This window comes from Chelonia mydas, chromosome 9 (assembly GCF_015237465.2).
Source record: "Chelonia mydas isolate rCheMyd1 chromosome 9, rCheMyd1.pri.v2, whole genome shotgun sequence".
NCBI classification, from domain to species: Eukaryota; Metazoa; Chordata; order Testudines; family Cheloniidae; genus Chelonia; species Chelonia mydas.
The window spans coordinates 40,127,553-40,145,783 of NC_057855.1; the positions used below are offsets into that span (position 1 = coordinate 40,127,553).

Sequence of the window (18,231 nt, forward strand, 5' to 3'; positions counted from 1 at the left end):
GTCAGTGTGATGTATCCTATAAATTCCATAGTTGAGATGCCTTTAATCCACTAATGACATCCAACAGAAAATTAAACACTTTAGAGTTTTCCTAGTGAAAGAGGTACATAAGTAAATTAAAGTACTGCACATGCATAGTAAGTCAGGTAGTTTTATTTTCGGGGTGGACGTAGGGTGAAAGGGCAAAAATCTAAATAGATAGATTTAAAAAGAAGTCTACAGGTCTATATATCATCATTATCAGAGCTGGCCAAATACTGCAAAAACAGTGTTTGAATTCCAAACAGCAGTTCATTTCAGCCATTCCCACTACATGGCTTATTCCAAAGACCAATGAAGTCAATGGGAACATTTGTAATGAGAAGTGGCACACCAGTTGTTCTATCAAAAGAAATATCTTGCAGAACCTGTCTCTGCAGTTAGTGGGAGAAGAGAGACATTCACCTGGGAAGTATTAGACTTTTGTTGCCTGATGAATTATCTCATTGCTTTTTGTATCAATATTCTGTAGTCTGGCATTATATATACATACACACAGACTGATTGTGGTTGCAGGTCAACCCATAGTGCACTTATAGCCCTAATGGGATCATGTTTTACTGTATTTAATGATTAACCTTTCATGATATTTTATGCTCTCTATAAGACCAAGTAACCATATTAACAATAACAAATATTAACACCAATTACTGCTAGTCAAAAAAATTCATTAATATGTACATTTTTGTGCAATGGCTTTTCAAAACCATTTGTAGAGAATATTTTCATTTTAGTCAACATTTTCTGTTTTATTTTTACGAAAAATAAAAAGGAAGGGGATTTTGGAGTGAGGTCTCCCTTGGCTCTTCTTCATATTTGCAAATGAAAAAAGTATGGGAAGGGGTGTGAAGCAGGGGCAGGATTTTTGATTTTTTTTTCCTCCTGAAAAACCAAAAGACATCTATAAAAAACTTAGAAAGAAATGAAAAATTTTAATTTCATTTGAAATTTCACGGAGAACAGCATTTTTTCATTCGGCTCTAACACCAAAGGTTCATGTCTTTATTATGAAATAGCCTGCAAATGTTCTTGTAAAACTTGAAACACAAAATCACTTGCAAGTTGCAGAAGTATATAATAAGCTACTGGCAGCATAAGATGTTTTTTGCTGTTTGCACCACTCTCACTGCCATTTAATTTATCATACTTTATAAATAAAATCAGAATTAAATACATATTCTCACTTAGAAAGGGATTAGTCAGCATGAAGTTCCTCAATCCATTTGACCTGCTGAAATCACACCTCAAGTAATACCAGTGGAGTTAGCAAAGCTGCCTAGAATGTCTTGTTTGCCAATTAGCAATGTCTGATGCTCTGATTAACTTCACTCTCAAAAGTATCACTCCAAGGGAAAGTGTATACTGGAGTGACATTCCCAAACAACTCAAGGTCAGAAATAACTTGAGTTGTTTTGGACTGATGTTAAATATCCAACAAACGCATGCTTCTCTGAATGTATACACATTTCCCCAAACCAATTATATATATATTTATAATTCTGTGTTAAAACCTTAAGATTCAAATTAAGGGTCTAAAATATCTATATATGCCATTCAGTTTTAAACCCCAAAAATAGAGGTTTGCAAAGGAAACACTGGCAAGGCAGACCTTGAACAATAGCAGATCAGACAACACCTCCATAATACATCTGATTGCTATTGATTTAGAGCTGCTATGTATTCTCTCCTTAGCAATGTGTCTTCTTTTGAGTTTCTTGCACTAGTCTCATTAATGAAGCTGTTTTCAGAGTTAGTTCAAAGACAGCTGAGCTGCATCTTATGAATACACAAAATATATCACCCACCCTTACTGCTTTGTTTCCATGACTGCTAGCAACCAAGTTTTGAGCTAGCGCTCACTTTTGTATTACTGCAACACAATTTGTACTGCTGTTGTCCTCCAGTGTGTCTATCATAAATCCCTCCATCTTCATTGGCTTTTACACTGAGTTGTCTGTAAGAAGTTAGTCTCAGATGAAATTTGGCACTTTGTTTCTTTGACATTTAAAAACAATCATTTTTAAATGTTTATAATAGGTCATTTTCCATACAACTAAACATATCACAAGAATATTACCTATCATTCTAATGTACGTTCACGGCAAATGCACTGAGTTAATGGAGAGACATGAAGTCTATTGTCCTCACAAACATGAAATAGAATATTCCCAAAGCAGAGCTAAGCTAGGACTAGACCATGAAAATCTCTCTTCCCCAACTGAGTAGATGATGTGGTTTTCTATCCCTTCTTAATCCTCCCCAACAACATGATTTCAGGTGGGAAAATACAGGCTCTTGAGCAAATTTGATTTTTGAGGGTATACAAATGGTGACCCAAGTCACTTTTCCTGCCAAGTATAAACTCCCAGGCTTTAGTTCTATGTATCCTGGTGGTTCTACCCTTGATTAGTACCATTCAGTTAACCATTGTCAGTGATTTCGCACATCCTAGTGTTGTCCAACTGAAAGGATATAGTGAATCACAAGCTAAATATGAATCAACAGTGTAGCACTGTTGTAAAAATAGGAAATATCATTCTGCAATGTATTAGCAGGAGTGTTGTAAGCAAGACATGAGAAGTAATTCTTCCGCTCTACTCCACGCTGATTAGGCCTCAGCTGAAGTATTGCGTCCAGTTCTGCGCGTCACATTTTAGGAAAGATGTGGCAAATTGGAGAAAGTCCAGAGAAAAGCAACAAAAATGATTAAAGATCTAGAAAACATGACCTATGAGGGAAGATAGAAAAAATTGGGTTTGTTTAGTCTGGAGAAGAGAACACTGAGGGGAGACATGAAACAGTTTTCAAGTATGTAAAATGTTGTTACAAGGAGGAGTTGAGAAAAATTGATCTCTCTAATCTCGAAGGACAGGACAAGAAGCAACGGGCTTAGCAAGGGAGGTTTAGGTTGACATTAGGAAAAACTTCCTAACTGTCAGGATAGTTAAGCACTGGAATAAATTTCCTAGGGAGGTTGTGGAATCTCCATCATTGGAGATTTTTAAGAGGTTAGACAAACACCTGTCAGGGATGGTCTAGATCAGTGGTTCTCAAAGCTGGTCCGCCGCTTGTTCAGGGAAAGCCCTTGGCGCGCCGGATCGTTTTGTTTACCTGCCGCATCCGCAGGTTCGGCCGATCATGGCTCCCACTGGCCGCGGTTCGCCGCTCCAGGCCAATGGGGGCTCCGGGAAGGGCGGCCAGCACCTCCCTTGGCCCACGCCGCTTCCCGCAGCCCCCATTAGTTTGGAGCGGTGAACCATGGCCAGTGGGAGCCGCGATCGGCTGAACCTGCGGACGCGGCAGGTAAACAAACCGGTCCAGCGCATCAGGGGCTTTCCCTAAACAAGTGGTGGACCGGCTTTGAGAACCATTGGTCTAGATAGGTTTCAGAGTAGCAGCCGTGTTAGTCTGTATTTGCAAAAAGAAAAGGAGTACTTGTGGCACCTTAGAGACAAGCCAATTTATTTGAGCATAAACTTTCGTGAGCTACAGCTCACTTCATCGGATGCATTATCTAGTGGTGGGTTGTTTAGCCAGGCTAAACAAGCTGTGATGCCTAGCTCTGTTCCGGAAACTTCTATCAGGACCCAGTCAGAGGTGATGGACCCGGACCCCAGGCCAATGTCTGCAACAGCAGTAGTGGATCCAGTCCCAGAGACCCAGATGGAATCAGTCCCAGAACCGGAACCAGGGGAGCAACCAGCACCAGACCCATTGCCAGCACTGAATCCAGTACTTGCAACCTCAACCCCAGAGAGCCCCACCGAACCTGAACCGGCAGCAGCCCATAACCCTACACAAGAGGCTCAGCCGGAGCCTGAACCCCAACATAGTGTCCCAGCAGAGAGCGGTTCACAGTCAACGGAAACAGCCCCATCCCCTACATCGCTTCCAGAGGGACCAAGCATAGGTCCACAATCCAATGAGGAACTGATGTCTTCAGCATCAAGGGAACAGTTCCAGATCGAACAGGAAGCAGATGAAAGCCTCCAGAGAGCTTGGACGGCGGCACGGAGCAACCCACCCCTCTCAGCTCTTCTAATCGATCCAGGTTTGTTGTAGAAAAAGGACTTTTATACAAGGAAACTCTTTCTGGTGGACACCAGGAAGACTGGCATCCTCAGAGACAGTTGGTAGTTCCAACTAAATACCGGGCCAAGCTCTTGAGCTTAGCCCACGATCATCCTAGTGGCCGTGCTGGGGTGAACAGGACCAAAGACCGTTTCAGGGGGTCATTCCACTGGGAGGGAATGGGCAAGGATGTTTCTACCTATGTCCGGTCTTGTGAAGTATGCCAAAGAGTGGGAAAACCCCAAGACCAGGTCAAAGCCCCTCTCCAGCCACTCCCCATCATTGAAGTTCCATTTCAGTGAGCAGCTGTGGATATTCTGGGTCCTTTTCCGAAAAAGACACCCAGAGGAAATAGTTCTGCTTTGAGTGTCGGGGACTGGACTACAAGACCTCTCAAGGTTCTTTCCAGTCCTACAATTCTATGATATTTAGAGTCATACAGAATCAGAAGTTAGAGACAGAAAAGATCTGTTAGCGCATCAAGTCCAAGCTATCTCTAGGTACAGGAAACTTATTGATTGACTTGTTTTCCAGAATACTGAAATAAAGATTTTAATCCGTTTGCATCCAGCTAATGGACGTGTCAGATATTGACTTGATATTACATTTGACCTTTTGGTGCTGGCAGTTTGTGAACCTGTTTCTGCCCTCTGCCATAAAGAAACAGATTACAAGCAGCTTATGCCACAGCAAATCTTTCCCAGCCCCCAATCCTACCACCTCCAGAATTTCTACCATAATACAAGCAGTGCTGTAGACTGATGCTACATTATCATGTCAGGTTTAGAGATTTTTGTGAATTGATTACTATCTACAGCCTTATAAAGTGTTGCCAACTCTCAGGGTTTTATCAAGAGTCTCACAACATTCAATGTCTTTTCAAATCCCCTGCTTCTGGAGGCAAGTAGTGACATGAGAATCTCAGCTTTCATTAAGAAAAAGTAAATTTCTCACCCCAGTGGTTTCAGTGAAAAGCTTGAAAACATGACCTGAGTGTTCCCAGAAACCAGAAGGCAATAAGATCCCAGATTGTATTATTTTTAAAATCTCATGATTTTGAGGCCTATCTCATGACTGTTGAGCGCTTCAAGTTGGCTGCTTATGTTTAAGGATAACTGATAGAGCATATAATCAGCACACCTAAGGGACCCACCATTACTTTTATGGAGGTACAGAAGTCCTTAGTAGCCTCTGTGCTGCTCCTGGATTCTCAGGTAGGAGCCATAGTTAAGAGCACTATGTTTAGATTAATCTGTGTCTGGTGAGAAGAATGCAGACTTTTCTTTCAGTTGGCCATGTATGGGTTTCCTGGATACTAGACTACTGTTTATGATCTATATGGGGCTACACTTTAAAATCGTTTGAGAGAGGAGGTTAATGCAGGCTGCAGCTGCTCATTTACTGAGCAGCGCTTCTCAGAGCATCATCTGCATTGGCTTCCGATTAGCTTCAAGGTAGAGGTTAAGATGCTGTTTAGATCTGGGACCTGAGAGACCATCTGTTTTCTACAGCAGCAGCAATCACTTAAGTTATCAGCATCCTGGATTGCAAGGGAGGAACTGAGAGACAATTTTCTGTGACTGGTCCTCAACCCTGAAATTTGTTCCCTTCCTTAATCCTATAGAGCCTGGATTTGATGGTTTGTAGGTGGTGTTTTTTTTGGTTATGTTTTATATTGGGGAGAGGGGATAAGAAACGCCCCAATGGGTTTTCGATGCAAGTACTGCAATATATAATCCTACATTCCTGCATATGTGATGCACGGTGGTTATATTTCCCCGCTTCTGGTTTTTGGTATATTTTAAATTATTGTACATGTATCTAGAGCTTTAACTAAAATAAAAAATACACAAGCTTTTCATGACACCTTAATTACCAGTTTTGTAGGAAGCTTTTGCCACTGGATACATTAAGTACAGTGAGTTATAATTAGTGACATGCTAACACTGTGGTAATAAAAATATTGATGTCCAACATTTCAGAGATATTCGTAGTCTAGGCAGCAGGAACACCTATTTAAAATGGAGGCATCTGCAATAAAGCAATCATACTTCAAGGCCAAAAGGGAAAGGCGGAACTGGTAAATGGAAGTAATGAGAACTATGGCACATGATACTAGGTGTTAACGGCAAAAATGTATGTGTGTAACCTGAGAATCAGATGCTGAGAAAAGATTGCTTTCACACCAACAAAGCATTCAGTAAATGATTAATACTTACTGCTTAATACTTGTATGACCTAATCCTTCATGGAGCTGTGTGGGATGTGCAAGGGTTCACTCATTCAGAGCTTACTACAGGATCGGGGACTTGGATTGTAAGCATTTCAGGACAGAGACTGTTTTCCTTTTATGTCTCAGAAGCACCTAGCACTTTGTGGGTGCTGCTGCAGTTAAAAGTAGTAATCTTTTGCTGATGCTACAGGAGGGATGGTTTGATTTCCAAATTTAAGCATCTGGACTGAAGATCTGCTTTTCAAAAGTGCCTCAGTACCTAGCAGTTCTCATTGGGACACTTATGGCTGACCTGTTTTGAAAATCTGGCCATGTATTTTGGTACCTAAGTGGAAGCTGAGCTTTTCTGGAAATCTAGTCCTTAGTAACTATGAGGATGCATCTAGGAAATAACTTTGTAGACAATTTGGAATACTACACGGAAAAGAAGAAAAAAATGCATTCATCTAGGGGAAGAGGCAACTAGGATTTGCTTTTTCAAACTCTTCTCTCATTTTGTGGCAGCTCCTGCAATCACTCTACATAGAGAGCTCACTATAAAGTTTTATTTTCCCCTTCTCCTTTTTGTACAAAGCAAACGTTTATATCCTGGATATGCCTAGCTAATCATTGTCATCTATAGATAGGTCAATACTTCTCCGTTTATACAGCAAATAAAAGACTATGACTACAATGATTATAGACATATTAATTATGGGCCAGATTCTTCTACCCTTACTTCATGTAGTATTTAACTCCAGCAGCATCCCATCTGATTTAATTGAGACTACTTGTGGAAGAAGGTTCTATTTACAATTTGAGCAAGGGCGGAAGAATCAGGCCCTTAATTAGAGCCAGATTATGAATCTCCTGTTGAATACTCCTTCATTCACACTGTTATTGAAGTCAGTGGCATTACTCATAGAGTAAGGGGATACTAACTGTAAGGCAGGTATTACAACCACAGGTGGAAGTGACTGCAGTATCATTTCAGAATGAATGAATGTTGTGTGATGGTGCTGATGCTTTCCAATAACTGTTGAGAAGCCAGGAGCTTGGGCATCATATCTGAATTATGAGGTAGAAGACAGCATGCATAAAAACTGGGTCAGAACTGAAGACAACACACAACTATCAGTGTGCTCTAGTTTACTAGACTGATTCATTTAAAAGTAGTTATAAGCTATCATTTGCCCAATGCCACACTTAGCATTCTTAGTTCCTTCTTGATTCTACCCAACTTCCAGTTAGTCTCCCTAAAATAAGTGATATGAAGCCAAAAGCATTTATATAAAATCACAAAACCCCAGACTGGTATGCTGGGAAACTGTGTAATTGTGTGAAAAGGCTGGAAAAAAAAGGAATCTAAAATGCCCTGAAACTATTTTCATAATTAATTTACTCCTAAATAGGACCCCTTAAAAACACTGTATAGAATGGCTCTCTCCCTTCAAAACATCTTATTCTCTTAGCACCAATACAAAATATAACTTACTAAATTAAGAGCTACTAATTAAACAAAAAAAAAACCATGAGAAAAAGGATTTAAAAAAACCCACAAGAACAACTTGATGTTGATAATACAGAACGAAATATGTATATAGACCCTTATCCTGCCACCAGATCTGCAGTTAATGAAGCGTGTGAGAGAGCGAGAGACAGAGAGAGAGACTTCAACTTTTCCGCCAGAAAGCCTAAGGCTCCAAAGGGTGTCCAAATGTAAAAAATGTCAACACACAAAGATACATAACTCTGCAGCTGTTTTGCATGGCTCTAAAGTAGGATGGCTGAATTTCAAATACCTATCAAGCAGGTAGCCATTAAGATAAACTAATTGGGCAGAGCCATCCATTTCCAATGATAGCAGCTGAAAGCTGCAAGAGCTTTCTATTTGGCCATTGATATTAAACTTTTTATTCACTTTCTTTTGTGCCAGAAACATCAACTGGCACTCTATCTGACATGCAGAAAAAAATATGCTATGAATAGATTTTTACTCTGCATATGCCCAAGAGCAAAAACAGATTTGAAAAAATAAAAAGACTCCCTTACGCTGCATGGCTCAGGTGTACAGAATAACTTATAAACATTACTCAGTCATGATCCTGAAGTGTCGAGTCTTCTTGATAGTCTGAGATGAGACGGCTTAAGGGAGTTAAGAGAGCTCATGGAGTCTCTGTTGAATAAAACTGACAAATTATCCAATAGGTTTACAGTGTGTGCAGCCAGAAAGGAAAAGCTTCCAGCTAGTGTGAACAATATGAAAGAAGTGGTAGAAGGAAAATTAATGGATTTTGCACTAGACCAAGTCAGACTTTCTAGGAAAGAATATAATGCATCATAAATAACTTAAAGGTAATTAAAGTCTAATTTAAAAGTGCATTGATATTATATGAAATATTTAAAACTGCTGAAAAAATTGAAGCTTACTCCAGAAACAAGTATCTTTCTCATTCTGCTGTATGGGGAAAGTCCTGGTGACATCTTGTTTATGAAGAAGTTCTTATCTAAGGGTATCACTGGACTTTAAAGAACGTTCTATATAACACTGAAATATGCCACAGAATTTCTATAAAGAGGTCATACCTGAAGTAATAAATCGAGAGGGACTATGCTGTTTTACTTTACCAACCACTCAAAAAAGGTAGAATACTTTAGGTACTAGGAAGAAGTCCTGTATGCAGGCTCTTTCCTGAATGAAATAAAGGTACTAAGTTAAAAAGAACTCTCTTGAGTTCCTCTGTGGGTCAGACCTATGTTTTCTGAAACAGGATCGCATAAACTTGGGTCAAAAATATCAAAAGAAGAGACCAAGGAGGACTTAAAAAAAACAACAACAGAATGAAAATGTCACAAAGACAGATTCATGTCCCTCTCTATTTTCCCTGGTCTCAGGGTTGAGCTGGAATTCCATATTAATATATTGTTCAAGAAAACGGACAACATGATCACAGTAGATGATACTTAGGCACATCAGCGTGTTGACTGCTAGTTTTGCTCAATGGCCCAAATTTAGCCATAGTATAAAAACCCTGGACCTGGTTCTTAGAAATAACTGTGGTAAATGTGATAGTCATTGGCAAATGTTCACTTATTAATGGCGGCCACCGTAGATAGAACCATTACAGCATATGGATCAAATGGTGGAATTTTTACCTGCGTTGGTATATACACCTCATATGCAGGCATAAGTATTTTCTCTCTGAAACAGCCTGGCAAAGAGTTTCAGCTTCAACAAAACAGTACTTCTTAGTGTAATCTTATAGCTACAACAGACAAACCTTTTTCTTGGGGTGTCCTTTTGAAGCCACCTATTCCTTGTGCTGCTGTAAAGCTGTCGTGTTTGCTCTATTTTCTTGTGGCCTACATTTATGTTCAAGGACAGGAATCCCAAAAGCTGCATTTAAAGGTAATATGCCCATGAGCATATCTGAGCATTTATTCACCACTTTCATATTTTTTCCTGCATTGTGTCCAAATTAATTAAAAAAAAAAAAAGTACAGATGCTGTCTCTTTCTTTCAAATGTTACCACCAAACCAACCTGCTTTTGCAGGGAATTGCCCAGTTCTGAAGACTCAGCTTGTATTTGTCAGAATGTGCATAATCAAAAGGTGATCAAGATCACCCAGGGAAGAATAAAAAGCATGCATTACATAAATTTGAGGCACTTCTCTCACACACACGTTCTGTTATACAGACTCACCCCTCAACCAACATCATTATACTGTCACAGTCAAACTGTGAAAGGACAATTGCTTTACTGCAGTGAAGGTCACAGGAAAATAACCTTTACTTGGGTTCAGAAGTTCAGATTCAATCTGAACTGAATCCAACCTGAACTCAAGCATTTTCATATTAACTCCCTTGTCCTAGAGCACTCTTCATACCTGACTAATTAAAGAATGAAATAACTACACTACGGAAAAAGAAAAGAAAAGAAAGAGCTTAAACTTTGTATACTTTATATTTTTCCCTGACATAGCAATGTATTACATTTTGTTAGTTAAACCAATCATTAACATCTGTGGTGCCTATACTTCATGGCATGAAGAAAAGGCAAAAAAAGACATCAATCCAGATCAAAGCTTGCAATCAATTCGATTCAGCTTCAGTGAAGTAGGAGGGTCTTGAATCCAATGTGCAGGATCTCTGCATCACTCCCCTCTCCCCTCAGGGTGATCATGAGGAGGGGGAAGAATTGTAACTCCCATCATTCCTCTGTTTACTCAGCATGGCCAGCAGTCAGGAGGCAGCAGCCAGAGCTTGTGGAGAGCAGCATGGGAGAAAGACAATGGAAATGGGCAGAGAAAGTCAGTATCAAAAGGAATTTTTTAAATGAGATGCTATATTCTATATTTCACATGGGAAAAACTAACATCTTAATTTGTTTTCTAAACATTTTTGGATAGGAAGGAAAAAACAACCTGAAGACAAAATACAAGCATTGACAGCAGCTTGCACTATGGTCATGACTGCTCTGTTTACAGAATTGTGGGATCTAGAGGTTCAGTGGAAGCTTTGTGCGGGGAGCTGGAATAAATGGCTGAGCAAAGGGATAGGATGGCTAGCATCAAGTTGAAGAGCATTTCAGAATTCAGGGAAGAAGAAAAGTGTGTAATGCAGAAAGAGAAGTCCTCTCAGGAGTACCAATACATCTTGAACTATCAAATGAAGCTCATAACACACAATGCAGCTGCTGTTGAAGGAAATAGATTGGATGCACCACCATTCCCATTAGGGGAGTTGATGCAATAGCAGCTGAAAAAAAGGGATAAAGCAAAAACACAAGGAGAAGATGGAGTTTTACAGTGGTGAGCTGCTCCTGGCATTCACGTTTTGCACATGCTGACTTGCTACGTTTGTGATTAAAGCTTGCTGTTGTACAAAGAAAACTGAAGCTTTTTTTATTTTCCATTTTTTGGTGTGGCACTAAATCAATGAAGACTAGGGCAAGGGGTTGGAACATGTCACGGTTAAAAATAAATTTTAGAGATACCAGGCATCCATTATCTCTGTTCATGCATCTGGTTAACTCCAGCATCCTTAGCTCAAAAGAGCTATACATGAATCAACATTCTCCACACACTTCTGCATGAATATTAAACATCTTACTTATCTTTTTGTAAAAAACTGCAGCAAAGGCTGGCATTGAACAGTTTTGTATAAATAGGAAACTGGGCATATTTACTAAGCCCACAATATAAACACTTATTTCTCATCGGCAAACTGGTGTGGGTGGGGTGGGGGAGGAGGAGGAGGAGGAGGAAGAGCACTGTCATGACTCACAGATTATAAGGCAGAGCATAAGAACACACACAAAAAGAAAATCACATTTGTTGCCCGTCCCTGGAATGGCTTCTATTACCATAGCATTTTTGAGATGAGATGACCAGAACTGAACACAATACTCCAGGTATGGGGTGCCATCAATTTATGTACTGGAATTAATCACTGCAATTTTTCCATGCCCCTGTACAGAGCAGCAAAAGGAATGGGGTAGTTTACAGAATCATGGAAGTACTGAGTGTAATGGAACCTCCTTTGTAACACATGTAACTTGCACCTCAAAAAATATCAGCAATAAAGCAATTAGCAAATATTAGGATATAACAATCGACTGAGCATTTTAGTTCCCATTGCTTTCATGGACTTGTGGGTGTCATCTCTTGAAGAGGGCACTCAGTGTTATACAAAATTGGGTCTTATGCCTCCCAGTAATAGTAATTATGGATGAGAACAGGTATCTTTATCTAAACCTGAGGAGATACACTTCACTCTGGAAACCTTTAGTGACTGACTATAACTATCATTTGCAGATCCAATAAGATATGCCTGATTAATATTTGCGCTTGAAGAATGTGCCTGTTTCCCACAGTGGGGAGTAGATACAGCCTGCTTAAGATTATACATGTTGTTTTGTACATTTCAGATGATGTGAAATTTGGCCTGTATTGCTTAAAATATATATCTATAAATAAAACCCAGCCAAGCAAAACCCTTAACTTAGAGCTCCTCAATGTCTTTCACAGACTGATTCCAAAATCTACTGGGCCAGGACCTAATCCTGCACAAACTTTACTCCTCTGAGTTGATTCATTGAAGTCAGTGAGGCTACTTACATGATATGGATGCAAGATGAAGTCCAGTGTAATCAGTATCTTCCCATGCAATTAAATGCTTATAATAGGCAAATATTTATTTCCTCCAAAATCATCCGTAAGTGTATTATAGGAGAAAGACCCACACAGATGTCAAACTCAGTTGTATATATAATAGCACTATTACATCCGCAAGTATCAATAGCTGTAGATCACATCTAGGACCTGATCCAGCAGTCAATGGAATTATTTACTTAGAACTGGGGCTCTGTAGAGAGGCCAGGTGGCCTCCCTCCAAGCAGGTGAGCGAGGGACCACTACACTCCCCTTGGTGGCCGGAGCCTCGACTGCCCTGCCCCCATCACCAGAAGTGCCGGGGCGGGACCAGAAGCATAAGAGGCAGGCTCTGCAACCCAGTTGGGGTGGAATCTCTGGAGGAGAAGGATACTCCTGCTGTACTGCCGTGCTCAGGAGGAGAACCTACACAAGGCTGTCCCATAGCCACGGAAGTAGGAGACCCGGACGAGGAGTGGCACGAACTACCGACCGCAGTATACCCTGAGGAGCCTGAGGCGCCGTGGAAGTGAGAGGTACCAAACTCAGAGGAGGCAGGAAGTGGCCCGGGGCAGCCACGGAACAGCCAGCTGCAGACCCAGGTGTGGCTCAGTCGGTGTGTTGTGGCTGGATCCCCACCAACGCAGGGGCAGCCAATCCTGCCTCTGCCAAGGCCCTGGGCTGGGACGTGGTGGAGTGGGGTGGGCCTGCATCCCCCTGCAATCCCACCCCAGGGTGACCTTCTCCCTACACTGTGCAGGGAAACTCCTGCTCTGAAGACGTAGCCTCCCTTACCAGCTCCCTTATAGACTGTTGCTTCGCTGGCCGCCTGAGCCCCACCCAGACTAAAGCCAGCCTTAAAACTGTTGAATTGCTGGCAGCTTGAGCCTCCCCAGGCCCAGGCCAAAGTGCTGTTGCACAGGTATTTATTTGCGTAGCTGAAGTGTGCTTTATGATGTGACTCTTCTAAGCAGTACTTCAGTGGTTCTGCCCTTTGCCAAAACAAAAGTAAATAAAGTCTACAAGTGCTTTTACGAGTTATATTGATGTGATTCAATTACTATCCTGCATAGTGTTTAAATATTATTATTTAGTAATAGATTATAAAATACTAAAGGACTAAACCATGGCTTCAGGACACAGCAGGAAGTGGGAGTAAGGCTAAGGAGGGGATGACCCTCCCCCAAGGCAACTCCCAGAAGCATAGTGCTTACTCAGGCACATTTATCTTATTTTAAGTATTGATAAAGCACCCATTGCTTTTACAAAATTCAGAAGTCCCAGGCTCTGTTCCTCAGGGAGAGAACAGAGATGGAACTGGTCAGATTCCTTTTACAGCATATTCCCTCCCCATCAGTTCTCCTGGCTCTGCAACAGTCCAGCTCCAACAAACACAGTGGTCCTGTCCCTACAGGGTTTTTTGCATTGCTGCCAGTGCGCAAGTCTGTCGCACATTACATGCCAGGAATGTGCTCAGCACAACTGAACGTGGGGACTCTTCGTATGGATAATAGGAAAAAGAGGACTGGCTCCTTTAAGCAACCCTTCAGCATTTGGATTCTGAGGGAGGGAAAAGAGGGATGGGATTTACTCAAGCGGAGTCAAGCGGGGGAACACAAAGTGACTTGACCAGGTAGGGGCACTGACTTATACAGGCCTTGCTGGAACCCCAGCAAGGAGTATGAGCCAAGGTAGGCCTTGTCAGAAGAGTAACATTTAGGTATCAGCTAACCAAGAACGCACATTCCTGACTGGAGAGGATGGTACAAGAACACACTGACTCCTCGTAAAGATAAGGATGGGATGACAGGGTAAGGGATGAGGATGTTTTGTTCGAACTACGAGGTATAAGGGTGGTAACTAACAATATCTGGAGTGTAACACATAACTTATTGGTATCAATGTATAAAAGGAGAAGTCATAGGAAGGGTAACTTTGTAGTGGCCTAGGGGACAGAACTATGTTGATTGAGCCGTTACCTTGTCGTAGGCATACATGTGTCGTGGACCTGTAATTGTTGAGCCCAGCCACTAGGACCTTGCCCTGTTGACAAACCTGGCCAAGGGCCTTCGCCACCAAACCGAGACTATGGTCTTTCTTTCTGATATTATTTAGCGGGTGCATAGTCGTCTAGCCAAGCGATGATGGCAGTTCTTCTAGGGCACTGCTGAACCTAGTCAGCAGGCATTTATTGACAACGTGCGTTGTTCTCTGCGTTGCTCCACAGCTGCACAAAGGGAGGTCACGAAGGCACCAGAGATACTGGTTGGCTGCACAGAGACCGTGCCCGGTCCAGAACCTGTTCAACAGGGACCATTGGCTATGGGGCAGGTCAAAAGCAGGCGGGCAAATTGTGGGGTCAGCAACAAGGGACTGGTTGGAGATTATAACAGATATCCATTCCTCTTGCCAGAGGGTTTCCGCCCTAACATCCTGGTGTGGTGGATGAGACCATAATGGGCGATATGACAGCAAACGTGCAGCTGGTGGTTTAAAAAGGTCATTGTGCAGCGGCAGGCTTGAGTTGGCGCGTACTTTCTCCAGTAACTTGCCAGTGACAACCTCTCGTCTGATATAAGGAGGAGCAATATTGCTCGGAAGTGGAAGCCATGGGAGTGGAGTCGGACACAGGGTGCCAGAGATGATGTGAATAGTGGCAGGTATACTGCATATCCACCAGTTTGGTGTGTGACCATCCACTCCAAACTGGTGTGCAGTACTCCGCCACCAAATATGAGGTGGCAAGAGCTGACATCCACAAAGTTGGAGCACGAGCACCCCATGACGAACCTGCCAGCTGCATGCTATGACAACATATTTCCAGAATTCCTGAAAAACCTTGGCCCCGTGCACATCTTTACCTTGTGAAATTCTTCACCAGGGTCATCAGTGAAGGTAGGCTACCGAAGATATGGCCCACTGCAAGTCATTGGCCTCCTAAATCCTGGAAAGGACCCAGGCCAAGCATCAAGCTATCATCCCATATCATTATTGTCAGTGTGCTTCAAGGCACTGGAGCGCTTGGTCCTACAGTGCATATAACCCGACGTGGAAAGAATTTTGAGCCCTGACCAAGCTGGCTTTCGCCAAGGCCACAGCACATGCGACCAAGTACTTGCGCTGACCACATTTGTTGAAAATGACTTCCAGAGAAACTTGAAAACAGGCGCTGTTTTCATTGATCTAACAGCAGCGTACGATATGGTATGGCACATTGGCCTGCTCGTGAAGGTATCACGGGTCCTGCTACCTTGGGTCACAGGCATCGTTGAACTGTTCCTCCACAACAGGCAGTTCAGAGTCCATATGGGGGAGAAGATGAGTGCTTGGAGATGACAGAGCAATGGGTTACCCCAGGGCTCTGTGCTTTCTTCAGCCATGTTCAATCTTTACATCAATGACCTGCCAACAACGGAGTCACGAAAGTCCATTTATGCAGATGACATCTGTTGCAGTACCCAGGCCCGGATGTTTCACAAGCTTGATACCACCTTAACCCAGGACATGATAAAGTTAGCTGACTACTGTAAGACTTGGCCCCTCCAGCCAAGCATCACAAAAACAGTCTCCAGTTTGTTCCATCTTCATCACGCAAGCACAACCCAAGAAGTGAATGTTTATCTGAATGGTCAGAAGACGAAGCATGAAGTAGAACCGATCTATCTAGGTGTGACCTCAGACTGCACACTGAGTTACCATGCCCACCTGAAGAAGACAGCAGCTAAAGTTATGACGTGCAATAATCATTTCTCTTTCTTTCTTTCTGATTAACATCAAGGTCTGCTGAATCAACAAGCTGCACTCTCTGCTGGTGCAGCTAACGCCGGACCTCCAGAAACAGCAGCACTAACCACTGACTATGTGCACTACTGGAAGGGAAGGGCATTGATACCCCATGCATTCTGGAACTCTCTCTCTCAGTCACCCATCAGCACCACACACCTTCCCACCCATGGTATCAGGTAGAACCAGGTTTTATGATCCACTGTGGGCTTCTGCTAGTCACCATTTTTTCTTTTGCAGCCAGGAAAGAATTTTTCCTTTACCACCAGGTTGGCTGATAGCAGGTGCGTTTTTCCATCATCCCCACAGCAGGTCAGGGAGCTGGTAAAGTAGGCAAGAAGGTTAGGTCAAGATGTCGCTGTGAGAGAGAGGCTCATCATTTGTTCACAACTCATTAGGCCTGATATATTCACTACACCTCACACACGGTTGTCATGATATATACCTGAAGATGGCATGTATTACATCACTGGAAAACTAATAAGTCCTTGATCATTAATGTTCTTGAGTGATGTGTACAGGTGGTATATACAAAGAGTTATGGATATGGGCTAGAATGCCGTTCTTAAAATTTGTTTGGCAAGCAATGCATAAGCACAGCCTGCCCTAGAGAAATGAATATGTATTTGTCCATCTGCCCCACCTGGTCATCAGGCAAAGACAATGAAGGTCCATTTACAAATAAGGAAAACCAAGCTATCAAGCTAACAAACAGGGGAGAAGTCAGCATAGTGTCTACACCCCAGCAGTAGAAAGAAACTATCTGGGTTACAAAAGGTTATAAAAGGGGTTTGAACCTCAAATGATAAGCAACTGAATCAGCTGTTTGTAGACAATATTACTGTATAATAAAAGGTTTCAGAGTAGAAGCCGTGTTAGTCTGTAGCCGCAAAAGAACAGGAATACTTGTGGCACCTTAGAGACTAACAAATTTATTAGAGCATAAGCTTTCGTGGGCTACAGCCCACTTCATCGGATGCATAGAATGGAACATATAATAAGATATATATATATACACACATATATATACACGCACACACACACACACACACAGAGTTAAGTTGGAAGTTAGCATACAAACTGTGACAGGCTAATTAGTTAAGATGAGTTATTATCAGCAGGAGAAAAAAACTTTTGTAGTGATAATCAAGATGGCCCATTTAGACAGCTGACAAGAACTGTCTTGTCAACTGTCTAAATGGGCCATCTTGATTATCACTACAAAAGTTTTTTTCTCCTGCTGATAATAGCTCATCTTAACTAATTAGCCTCTCACAGTTTGTATGGTAACTTCAAATTTATCTGTATGTGTGTTTATATATTACTATGTGTTCCATTCTATGCATCCGATGAAGTGGGCTGTAGCCCATGAAAGCTTATGCTCTAATAAATTTGTTAGTCTCTAAGGTGCCACAAGTACTCCTGTTCTTTTTTTTATATAATAAAAGTGTATCAAGTAAGGTGTTTTATGAAAACTAACACCACACTGGTGATTAATATCATTGTGAAATGAATATATTAACACTATAAGAGGAATTCTGAATACTCACTAAAATTATGTTTTAACGCCTGTGACTAAAAAGGTGTTTAAACCAGGCAGGTCAGGGGGAGTTGATAAAACAAGTTCTCTCCCAGCTTTGTACCTATCTCCAGTAAAATTAAGCAAGGTATGACCAAAAACAATAGAAACCCTACTTATGCAGGGATCTGCAGGGTGATGGGAAGTCCACAGGAAGGGAAGAACAGTACGTGGTCACCCTGACTGACTCTGGGGACAGAACAGTAAACTGGGGAGGTAAGGAAAGGGAAGAAACCATTTTGGAAACCATCACCGGAGAGACACGGGACCAGAGCTCTTGGAAGGGGAGAAAGATGATCCTTCAACCAAGGCAGTTGAAGTCTCTAGGAACAGAAGATTGGTGAGAAAAATGAACAAAGATTGTAAGTTGCTGAAGGTAGGTCTTTGCAATTA

General features: G+C 41.8%; 1 protein-coding gene across 1 annotated transcript in view; it reads right to left on the minus strand.

Moving 5' to 3' along the window:
• Nucleotides 1-18,231, minus strand: part of CLSTN2 (calsyntenin 2) — a 702,707-nt gene that overhangs the window by 226,644 nt on the left and 457,832 nt on the right. The gene's annotated exons all lie outside the window — the stretch shown is intronic.